Raw genomic sequence first — 12,761 nt, forward strand, 5'->3', positions numbered from 1 at the left:
GATAGATAGATAGATAGATAGATAGATAGATAGATAGATAGATAGATAGATAGATAGATAGATAGATAGATAGATAGATAGATAGATAGATAGATAGATAGTTTGTTAACAAGTAGGTAAGTTAGTTAGTTAGTTAGTTAGTTAGTTAGTTAGTTAGTTAGTTAGTTAGTTAGTTAGTTAGTTAGTTAGTTAGTTAGTTAGTTAGTTAGTTAGTTAGTTAGTTAGTTAGTTAGTTAGTTAGTTAGTTAGTTAGTTAGTTAGTTAGTTAGTTATTTAGTTAGTTAGTTAGTTAGTTAGTTAGTTAGTTAGTTAGTTAGTTAGTTAGTTAGTCAGTTAGTTAGTTAGTTAGTTAGTTAGTTATTTAGTTAGTTAGTTAATTAGTTAGTTAGTTAGTTAGTTAGTTAGTTAGTTAGTTAGTTAGTTAGTTAGTTAGTTAGTTAGTTAGTTTGTTAGTTAGTTAGTTAGTTAGTTAGTTAGTTAGTTAGTTAGTTAGTTAGTTAGTTAGTTAGTTAGTTAGTTAGTGAGTTAGTTAGTTTGTTGGTTACATAACCTCATCAGTCTTGTATACCGATGTTTCAATATCCCCTTAACACCCATTGGTTCATCTAGTGTTAATTATAATCTGAAAATTAAAAATTATTATAACGATTACACATGTATTGGTTCATGAGTTTGTTTACCTCTATGTAAGTTTTAATATTTATATCAATAATTTGTAACGTGTTATATTTGCTCTTATTATATATAGTTTCTATACACAAACTTACATACATATATCTGTTAATAATCGTATAAATACATATATAGATGTATAAAATTTTGTGGATAAATTGCTTTTTAGCTATGGCATGATGTTGTACTAGTCTGTATGTTTGTACTCATGTGTTCATTTAGTTGGCTGTTTGGCCTGTTTGACTTGGGCGCGTTTTAATTTATTGCCACTTATTAATGAAATTGATCGTTAAATTTATGGCAGCGTTATTGCATTTTATAGCACACTTAAATTATACATACATACATATATTTATATATATTTATATATTTATTATTAATATTTTTTTTCTCCTTCTTCTACAATTCCTCTGCTCTACAATTTTAAACGAATGAAAAACTTGCTGTTTTAAAAAAAAATTAAACTACAAATAGTAATCAATGTGAATGTTAAAGTGTTGTATTAGTTTCATTTTCATTATAAGTATTTTTATTTTTTGATATTTTTATGATTTTTGTTATAATTAATTTTTATTTTTAAAAGCCATTTGTGGTATGTGATAATTTATGGCAGGCTTTTGGTTATTTGCGTTTTTATTTCAAATTTTATTTGATTTCTTCATATAGAAATGGAAAATACTTTAACGAAAATATATGTATTTTTTATATTCGTAATAAAATATTGGGGGTATTAAGCACAAAAGATAAGAAGAATTTGTTTTTTTTTTTTCTTTTAAGTTCATAAATTTGTTTTGAGTCATAAAATTGAAATATTATTTAGTGGAATTGTGTTTGAGTGGTGAGAATTTAAATTGTTGAAAATTTATTAATTTTTTTTTTTTTTTTTTTTTTTGTAAAAGAAAATTTTTGAAAGAAATAGAAATTTAACGAAAATTTTATTTAAAAAGAGAATTTTGCCGGAAGTTTTCTATTAAAACAGAAATTTATCGAAAATTTGCTATAAAAATTGATCGATATTGTATCGGAAAACTGTTTACTAATTGTTTAACTTCAACGAGATCTAGAGACTGTATTCTATTAAAAACATGATCGGGAGACTGTATTCTATTAAAAACATAATAGAGAGATAGTTTTCGAAAAAAAATATACGAGCGACAGATTTGTGTTGAAATACGATCTTTCTAAATAAAACTAGTTTAATAATCTATCGAAAAATTGGTTACTACTTGTTTAACCTTAGCGAGAGACAGTTTTTAAAATTTATCGATTTTTTTTTTTTTTTGTAAAAGAAAATTTTTGAAAGAAATAGAAATTTAACGAAAATTTTATTTAAAAAGAGAATTTTGCCGGAAGTTTTCTATTAAAACAGAAATTTATCGAAAATTTGCTATAAAAATTGATCGATATTGTATCGGAAAACTGTTTACTAATTGTTTAACCTCAACGAGATCTAGAGACTGTATTCTATTAAAAATGTGATCGAGAGACTGTATTCTATTAAAAACATGATCGAGAGACAGTTGTTGGAAGAAATTTTTTGTTGAGAGACAAGTTTGTGTTGATACTACGATCTTGTGAGACAAGAGAGTCGAGAGACTATATTCTATTGTAAACAAGATCGAGAGAAATTTTTCCAAAGAAATGTTGATCGATAGACAGTTTTGTGTTGAAAATACGATCTTGTGACAAATTTCTAAAGAAAACTTGACCGATACTCTATAGGAAATCTGTTTATTACTTATTTAACCTTATCAAGAGATAGTTTTCTTTTAAAAACATGATCGAGAGAGAGAGAGAGTTTTCCAAATAAATGTTGATCGGTAGAAAGGTTTGTGTTGAAAATACGATCTTGTGGCAACTTTGTAAAGAAAACAGTTTGCTACTTGTTTAACCTTATCAAGAGATAGTTTTCTATTAAAAATATGATCGAGAGTCTATATTCTATTAAAAACTTGATCGAGAGAGAGTTTTCCATCGCTAGATAGTTTTGTGTTGAAAATACGATCTTGTGACAGCTTTTTTAAGAAAACTCGATTGAGAACCAGTCTTTGATTTAGAAAACATGATCGTTAGACTATTTTTTATGAAAAACATGATCAAGAAATTGTAGTTTTCCAAATAAACTTTATTGAAATATTATTGTCTACAAAAAAGCCTAATCAAATGATAGTTTTCTAAAGAAAAACTGATCGTGGATAAAATGTGATCATGTGAAAGTGATGAACTTGATGAACTGATCGAGAGAAAATTTTTTAAAGAGAAAACTATTGGACAGACAGTTTTCTACAGAAAAAATTATCGACAGAATGTTTTCTACAGAAAAATACTGATCGAGAGAAAAAACTATTGGACAGACAGACAAAAATTGATCGACAAAAGGTTTTCTGCTTTTCATGTGTCATGTCATTTGTGTTGTTTTACAATGACAACAACTACCACTACTATCACAGCAACAAAGTATAACTGTTCTATATATCTCTATGATATGCAGTTTAAATTGTCAGTGTCAGTGTTAAATGAAAGTAATAAGTTTTTGTTCAATGTAAAAAAACTGTTGTTGTTTATTTTCTGTAGCACAAGTTGAAAGTGAATTTTTAGTAATTTTTTTTTTGTTTTGATTTTAATATTTAAAAGTCATCGCTATTGTGTTTTAAAATATACTATGGTTAAGCTGTCACTAATTTTGACAACTAACATGAGTTGGAATTATTGCAATGTAATTATAAATGGGTGAGAGAAGTGGTAAAAATAAAAAATATATATTAATAGATATAGAGAGAGGAAAGCAGATAAGATTGATTAAGGATTTATGTTTTGACTCAAAGTAACCAATGGTGTGATAGACTCAACTTACACCCTTTTATCTTTTAAGTTTAACAAATTTAGCTTTAAATCTTAAACAAATTCCAAATAAATATTTAACTTTTCTTACTAATTCCATACCCTTTTCTTAATTTCTTTACAGGTATGTATAACAAAACTTTTGCAACACTTGCAACACTGTTGACAACATTTTGTTTTTCTCAACTATCATCAGCTACAATAATAAAACTACTGCAAAACTAGTCATTTATATTAAAATAGAAAAACATTACCATCAAACTCGAAATACTCCAAGTTAAGAAAAATTATATTCCAAGAAACTAACAACAACTTGAAAACTTCCTTAGCTATTTATCACATTCCTGACATCTACGTTATAAACTATAAAAAGCAGCAATGGCAGCAGCAGCAGCAGCAGCAAAAACCAACTGATGATTGCTAAAAGGCATCAACAAAGAACAACAACAACAACAAAATGACTGCCATAAACAACAAACAACATGATAAAAGAGTTGGCAATTTGAAGTATTGTCAAAAAAAAAAAAACAGTAATTTGTGTAAAGTTGGTTCTTTTGTCTAAAACCAAGTTGAACTATAAAAAACAAACACACGTTCTAAACATCAACAACTTTTTTTTTAAAAAATAACTGCAACAGTTATAGCTATAGCAACAACAACATAATGACTAATGGCTTGTAGTACTAAATGGAGTTGCCACTTTGTTGTTAAAAAACTTGTATTTAATTTTTCTTAGTTGTTGTTGTTGTTTTTGTTTTCCTTTGGTTTAAGGTTGAAGAATTTTCTTCCTACTGGCAGTTTACAACTGCATTTGCAATTTAAATTAACGTTTTACAAGACGTCATTATATCAGTTTTTTCAAGTATATACGTTTTTTTTTTTTAAATGTGTTTTTTTTTTTTGTGGAGAGCAGTGTTGGCCAATGTTTGGTAAGAAAATAAGGTCGAACGAAGAGTTTTATTAAAGAAAATTGGTTTGAATTGACACGTTTTTATCAGTTTTCCTATAGAAATCAATATTCGACCAGTTTTTCTCCATAGAAAGTCTTCGTCCAAACTGCCTTTGATCAATGTTCTTCGACCAGTTTTATTATAAAAAACTGTTTTCTATCAGTTTTCCTACAGGGAATCGTCTTTGACCAGTTTTCCCATAAAAAAACGGTATCGACCAGTTTTCCTATAGAAAACCGTCTTCGACCAGTTTTGCTATAGAAAACTCTCTTCGACCAGTTTTGCTATAGAAAACTCTCTTCGACCAGTTTCCTATAGAAAACTCTATTTGATCAGTTTTCCTTTACAAAACCGTCTTCGACTAGTTTTTCTTTATAAAACCGTCCTCTAACAGGTTTGCTATAGAAAACTGTCGTCGACTAGTTTTCCCATATAAAACTCTCTTCTACCAGGTTTCCTATAGAAAACTCTCTTCAACCAGTTTTCCTATAGAAAACTATCATCGACCAATTTTCCCATAGAAAACTCTCTTCGACCAGTTTTCCTTTACAAAACCGTCTTCGACTAGTTTTTCTTTAGAAAACCGTCTTCGAACAGTTTTCCTATAGAAAACTGTATTCGACCAGTTTGCTAAAAACATGTGTCTTCGAAAAGTTTTCTTATAGAAAAGAATCTTTGATCAGTTTTTCTATACAAAACCATCTTTGACCAGTTTTCCTATAGAAAACTGACTTCGACTAGTATTCTCTTACAAAACTGTCTCCGACCGAGTTTTCCTTTAAAAATGGTATTCGTCAAGTTTTAATATAGAAAACTGTTTTCTTCGACCCGTTTTCTATAGAAAAGAGTCTTCGACCAGTCCTCCTTCTAAAGAAAATACTCCTTTGATCGAGTTTTCTGTTTCTCAATCCCTTTTTTTAAGAAATCGGCTCATGATCATTTTCACAAGATTATGTTGTTCACGGAAAAGTGTGTCTCGATCAAAGAAAATTGTCTTACGATCAATGCCAAAAGATCAAGTCTTTTATAGAAAAGAATCTTTCGATCAAATTATCTTTATCTCTCCATCATTTTTATTAAGAAAATTAACTTATGATCAAGTTCTCGTTAGATCAATTTCACAAGATTATGTTTTTCATAGAAAAGTGTGTCTCGATCAAGTGTTCTTGTTCACGATCAATTTCTGACTAGTTTAATATGTCACGGTCATGCTGTTTGTAGAAAACTGTGTCTCGATCATGCATTCTATAGAAAACTATTCGATCACATTTCCCGACATCGATCAAGTGTTCCAAAGTTTTTGCTCAATGTCACAATATCATGTTGGTCGCACAAAACGGGGTTTCTATCAAGTGTTATTTATAAAACAGTTTCTCGATCACATTTTCTAAAGAAAATTGGTTCACGGTCAAGTTTATCATAAGATAACTGTTACAAAATCATGTTGTTCATTGATCAAGTTCTCTATACAAAACTGTCTCTTTGTCTCGCAGACAACTGGGTCTCGATCAAGTGTTATTTATAAAAAACAGTTTCTTAATCAAATATTCTAAAGAAAATTGGTTCCCGATCAAGTTTTCATGTGATAACTGTCGTAAAATCATGTTGCATTGATCAAGTTCTCTCTCTCTTAATAAATGTCACAAAATCATATCGGGCCTCGATTAAGTGTTATTTAAAAAAACAGTTTCTCGATCAAATTTTCTAAAGAAAATTGGTTCCCGATCAAGTTTTCATCTGATAACTGTCCAAAGATCATGTTACATTGATCTCTCTCTCTCTCTTAATAAATGTCACAAGATCATGTTGGTCGCAGACAACTGGGTCTCGATTAAGTGTTATTTAAAAAAACAGTTTCTCGATCAAATTTTCTAAAGAAAATTGGTTCGCGATCAAGTTTTCATATGATGTCCAAAGATCATGTTGTATTGATCAAGTTCTCTATACAAAACTGTATCTTTATTAACGTCACAAGATCTTGTTGGTCGTAGACAACTGTGTCTCGATCAAGTGTTATTTATAAAAAAACAGTTTCTCGATCAAATATTCTAAAGAAAATTGGTTCCCGATCATGTTTTCATAAGATAACTGTCACAAAATCTTGTGTATCGATCAAGTTCTCTCTGTTTCTCAATTAATGTCATAAAACTACTACAAGTTATATAAAACTAACTAGAAGTTATCATAAGAGAACTGTCCAAAGATCATGTTGTTCAGAGAAAACTGTCCCTTGATCAAGTTCTCTATACAAAACGATCTCTCTATGTTGTTTTCATTATAAAACAGTTTCTCGATCTTGTTTTCTATAGAAAACAGTCTATCATTCTTATTCTATAACAATAATTACTCTCGAATATGATTTGTGTGACACTTTAGAAAACGTTCATGTTTTCTAAAGAATATGTTTAGTAGAAAATTCTCTATTGATCAAGTATTTTACTGAAAACTGTCTCATGATCAAACTATCTATGAAAAAGTGGATCGCGATTACGTTTTTCATAGAAAACTAAACTGAGTTTTCAATAGAAAACTGATCACTTAGTCATGTTTCATATTAGTGATTCTTGATGAAAATTTTCTTTCAGTTAACAGATCTAAAGAAAAGTTTCTCTCAGTAAAGTGATCTAAAGAAAACTATTCCTCGAACGTGTTTTTTTAAGAAATTCGTCGCTCAATCATGTTTTCTAAAAAAACTATCTCTTGAAGAAAATTTTCTCTCAGTTAAGTGATCTAAGGAAAGATTCAGAAAACTGTTCTTTAATCTAGTAAAAAAAAAACTATCTCTCGGTTAAGAGTTCTCTATTAAATAATTTCTCAATCAAAATGTTTTTTCTATAGAAAACTGTCATCCGATCTTGTCTTTCTTTTAAAATAAGAGTGCTGCTCAAGAAAAAACTGTTTACAAATATATATGTTGTAATTTGTAATATTTTTACAGTGGGCCTTGGTTTGTTCCTTTAGGAGGTCTTTGAGTATATATATGTGTATAAGTGTGAAATTATTTGTGTGTATGTAGTAATGTATGTTTGTGTACACATTAGTTTGTATGTTTTTCTGTTATTTTATTCATTGCACCTTTTGTGGCATTTATCTTAAGTGAGTAATCTAACACGTTGTTGCAAGGTGTCGTGTTGGAGTTTTTTTTTCTTCGTTCTTCTTATTTGTAGCTCTTGAACGCCTTATTTTCTGGTCTTCTACCGAATGTTGTTTTGTGCATTATTTAATTTTTTTTCGTCTTTGGGTTTTTTTTATTCATTTTGCCTTCTTAAACATTCATTCATTTTAAGCAATTTTTTGTTGTTGTTGTTGTTGTCAGTCTTGTGCTATCGAAAAGAAAAAATCTTTTAACACTTCTATTTGGAAGCAATTTTGTGTTGTTGCTGGTGTTGTTGTTGCTGTTGTTAATGTTGTTGGTTGCAAATATTTACAGTTGAGTATATTTTTGTTTTCTTACTGACATTGTAGCAGTTAGTTTTTTGTTATATTTATATTTACAATAATGTTGTTGGTGTTGCTGCAGTGTTAGTTGCTGTTGGCTGTTTGGTTGGTCGGACGGATGGACGGACGGACGGACGGACGGTCGTTTGGTCTGTTTGGTTAGTTTGCTGATGCCATTCCAATTTGGGTTTTTTATGTGCTCTTGTGCATTTTATTATGCAAAATGACAGACAACAAGACAATCTAAAGACGTTCGGCTTTTTTGTATTGTAGCTTTTTTTCTGTGAGCTGTTTATTTGCTAATGTTGCTGTTGTTGTTGTTGTTGCTGCTGCTGTTACTTTCAAATCATGTACATTTTGTATTTAAGACAATAACAAAAAATAAGCAACACAGAGCCATGGCATGAACATTTTTGTGGCATGACTTAAAACCGACAAAACTTGACAGCTTTAAAATGCAGGAACTAAATGAAGAAAATGAATGAACAAAAAAGAAACACATAAAAACTGCCAACCAACAAAAGGAACTTACAAACAGCAAAAAGAAACAAATGTAACAACAAAAGAAACCTCCTGCCTTAAAACCATTCATACCCCTAAACGTTGCAAAAAGAAAAATAAAGCTGAAAAAAATTAAAAACACCATGGTAGGTATATTTTTTTGGTATGATGGGGCATAAATAAATTGTTGTGCTATATCTCAAGTTGTTGTTGTAGTAGTTAGTAGTGCTCATGTTGTTGTTGTTGTTTCTCTTTCTTTATCCATTAGTTATGGTTTATGTCGGACCACATCGGAAATGAATATGCAAAGTAAATGAAATGTAGGCAAGGCAACGAATTGCAAGAAAATAAAGAAGATACAAGAAAAAAAACCCAAACTATAAATGATAAAGATGCCGCTTGACACATAAAGATGTTAACATTACAATTATTCATCTTTAAAAGGAATTATCAGATGTTGATGTTGTTAAAGAGTTTTTTCTTTATTTGTGAGATATTTTGCCTTTAATTTATTTCGTTTTAGCAACAAAGTATCTTTTATATAAGTTATTATAGTTAACGTTTACAGATTTAATTTAAAGAAGATTTTATACCAGGACATTTAAACGAGGTGTTCAAACAGCTGTAGTTTAATACTTTAGCATGTACTTTTGTATGAAAAAAAGTGGTTTAACCAGCCTTAATTAATCAACTTTGTATTTAAATTAAACTTCAACAAGTTTAATTAATTCCCTTGGGCTAGGAAGAGTAGACAATGTATTGTTTATAAATGGCTTAAAAAAGCTTAAGATCATTTGACACTCTTTTATCTTTTCCATTAAAAACAATATATTTATCTAGTTTCCAATAAAAAGGACAATTAGTTAGACTTATGAAAACTATTTCACGATCATTTCTATGAAAAACTCTCCCTCTCTCTCTCTCTGAAGAAGTTATTATGAAACTCTCTCTCTCTCGATGATAATATTTACCGAAAATTCTCTATTGATAAAATTTCTAAAAAAAAGTTTTATTTTTTTAAGAAAACAATGTCTTGTTTAAGTTTTCAGTCGACAATCGACTTTCGGTCAAACTTTTCTATGAAAATATCATCCGTGATCAAGTTCTCTATTGATATTTAATACTCGATCAATACTTTTATAAAGATGGTTAAATTTTTTGTTTAAAATTTTTCTTTACTTATCTCTCTCCATAAAAATCTGCCACAATTAAAAAACATTCTTCAAACCAATTTCGTTAACTTATTGTCTTTCGAATAAACTTTTTTGTAGATATGTAATTATTGAACAGGATGCTAAAGAAAACTTTTATTCTCTAGCTGCAAATAAGAGTTTTCTCTCTGTCGTTCATTATTCTATTATAGAAAACTTTTAGTGATCAAACTGTTATGCAGAAATCTTAGATTTTCTCTCTCTCTCTCTGAAAGGTTTTAACACAAATCTCTCTGTGGAGCACTCTTGTTTTCTACTATCGATCTCAATCTACAAAAAACATCAAGTTTCTATGAAAAACTCTCTCTTGATAAACTTATGATACGAAAATTATTTTTCTTTTAAACTTCTGTATGAAAATTCTCTATAGATCACTCGATGGCTTAAGTTTTTTATAGAAAATATATAGCTCGATAAAAATTATATAGTAAGTTCTCTGTGGATTTAATTTTTTCCAAACAATTCTCTCTTTTCTATGGGAATTTATCTTTTAATAAGTTTTCGTATATAATTCTGTTACTCATTTCTATAGAAAATTTTTTTCTCTCCCTCTCTCTCTCCCTCTCTCTCTCTCTCAATCAACATTTAGTTTAGTTTAAACCAGCAAAACGCTATGAGCTCTCAAATGAGCACTCTTGTACTCTTTTTGTTGAGCGTACGTATGCACATGTATAAAAAAAAACAAACAAAACCATTCAGAGAACAATTTTTTTACTTTCTGCCTTTCGCTGCTTTAAACAGCTCTTTCTCTCTCAATCATTTTTTCTCTTGATCTACATTTAAATATAATTTTCTTCTCTGGACATCGTAAAGTATCTATCTATAGTTTCTCGATAAAGTTTTTTATAATCAATCACTATTTTTTTAGAATAATCTCTCTCGATTTAGATTTATATATAAAATTATCTCACGATACACATTTATATACAAATTCTTTTCTGTTCGAACTTTTCTATAGAAAAACGCTACAAATCGTAGAGTTTCTAATATTATAGAACATTCTCTCTCGATTAGCATTTCATTAGAAAATTCTTTTTCGGTTTTAAATTTAATAGCTGGGAAACTTGTTTAAAGAAATCATTGCCTTTAGCTAAAGAAAAAACTTCTATTTTTGATAAAAAAAACTTTTTACTTATAAACTTATTCTCCCGAGCGATCATATTTTCTAAAGATACCAGTTGATCTGTCAACATTTCTTTTCAAAACTTTATCGATTAACTTATTTATAGAAATTTCTCTCTTGCGAAACTTTAAAAAAGAAATCACTGGCTTTTAGCTAGAAAACAATCTCTCTTTTTTGTAAAAAACTAATACTCGACCAAACTTATTATTCCGATCGATCCTATGACCTAAAGATAGCAGTAAATCTATCAACATTTCTTTTTTTAAAACTTTATCGATTATCTTATTTATAGAAATTTCTCTTTTGATCAAATATAATGAAACTTCTCTACTGATCATATATTTTCATAAAATTATTGATCACGATCATACATTTTTACCAATTTTCAGTTCTTTTGTAAAACCTCTTCGGTTTTATATAGTCTGATACTACTATTTTCTATTTAAAATGTCTTTTAATTAAGTTTCGGTCACGATCAAGCTTTTCTATAGAAAATTGGCTCTTCTTCAATTGTTTGTATATTTGCCAACTCTCTCTCTGTCTTTCTCTTTCTCTCTCTTGATAATAGTGTTACTATAAACAATAGTTTGCATGTCACATTTTTTTTTCAAAAAATTTTTCTGAATTTTTTTTTAAATCGTTTAAGGATTTTTTTTAATGATCACTTGATCATGTTTTCTCTCTACAGTTTAATCTAGAAATGTTAACAGAAGAAAAATTTTTGAAAAATTGTAAAAATTGCTCTAAGTCTTAGTATATCAATTTATAAAGAAAGTATCATTGTTTACCCTTCATTACAAACAATTCTATTAAATAGAGACATAAAATTACAAAAAAAAACTTGTTTCTTAATCAATTCCAAATACAAAAAAAAAACATTTTAAATCAATTAAGTTCAATCAAAATTCGATTGTCAGTTAAAATTTAATAGAAAAACAACACTAAATTGTTCATGACAATTACTATTTATTAATTGAAAATATAAACTGCTTTTCTGATCATTCTCCTTATTATAAAATCATTAATATCAATTTAGAAATCATCATAGCTGCTTTTCATGAGTATCAGTAATTTAAAATATATATTTTTTTTAACTATAAATAATTTTTAATAAATTTACAATATAAACACAAACAATTTTATAAGCACAATTACACTATTTAATAATAACAATAATAATAAAATCATTATCAACACAATCATCATCATCAAGTTGGTATCATTATCAAACCAAAACACTATTTAGCTGTCAAGCTTATTTGTGTGATTTAATAAAATGACACTTGTCACAATGACAAAATGACAGCATCATTTAACTGTCAAACCAATACCATTTGTGTATTTGCTGTTGTTTTTTGTCATTTCTATATGTAGCAAGAATTTTGAAACAATGTAACAACAACAACAATAACAATCTAATACTTACAACACATTATACATATAATACTGAATATACTTTTTGTTGGCACTATAACAAAATGTAGAATTTCATATTAAATTGTTGATTTTCAGATAAATACAAGTATTTATCATGCAAAAATAAAACAAATAATATAACGAACTGAAATGAAATAAAAACTTGTAAATTAACAAATGTGCAAATATTACATGAATGCTTGACGACTACCACGATGATGATGATGATGACAATGACAACGTTGACAGTGATGAAGAGGGGTAAGAATTAGTGTATTAAATTTGAGTGCTTTTACAAATGTGTATTCAGTCGTTGACTAATAATATTCAACTATCTACAGTTATAAAAACGTTTCATTACATTTTTTGTTGTCTACAATTTGGCCACATTATAGAAAAACAGCTGCTCATGTGATTAAGTTGATATATTTGGTAGCACATAAGGTTTGTCTTGGCACTGATAACAATGTAACATCAGAATAAAAGAAAGTCTTGTCCAAAAGTCTAGTCTATAGTCTAGTTTATAGTTTAGTCTATAGTCTAGTCTATAGTCTAGTCTATAGTCTAGTCTATAGTCTAGTCTATAGTCTAGTCTATAGTCTAGTCTAT

This window comes from Lucilia cuprina, chromosome 2, assembly GCF_022045245.1.
Source record: "Lucilia cuprina isolate Lc7/37 chromosome 2, ASM2204524v1, whole genome shotgun sequence".
NCBI classification, from domain to species: domain Eukaryota; kingdom Metazoa; phylum Arthropoda; class Insecta; order Diptera; family Calliphoridae; genus Lucilia; species Lucilia cuprina.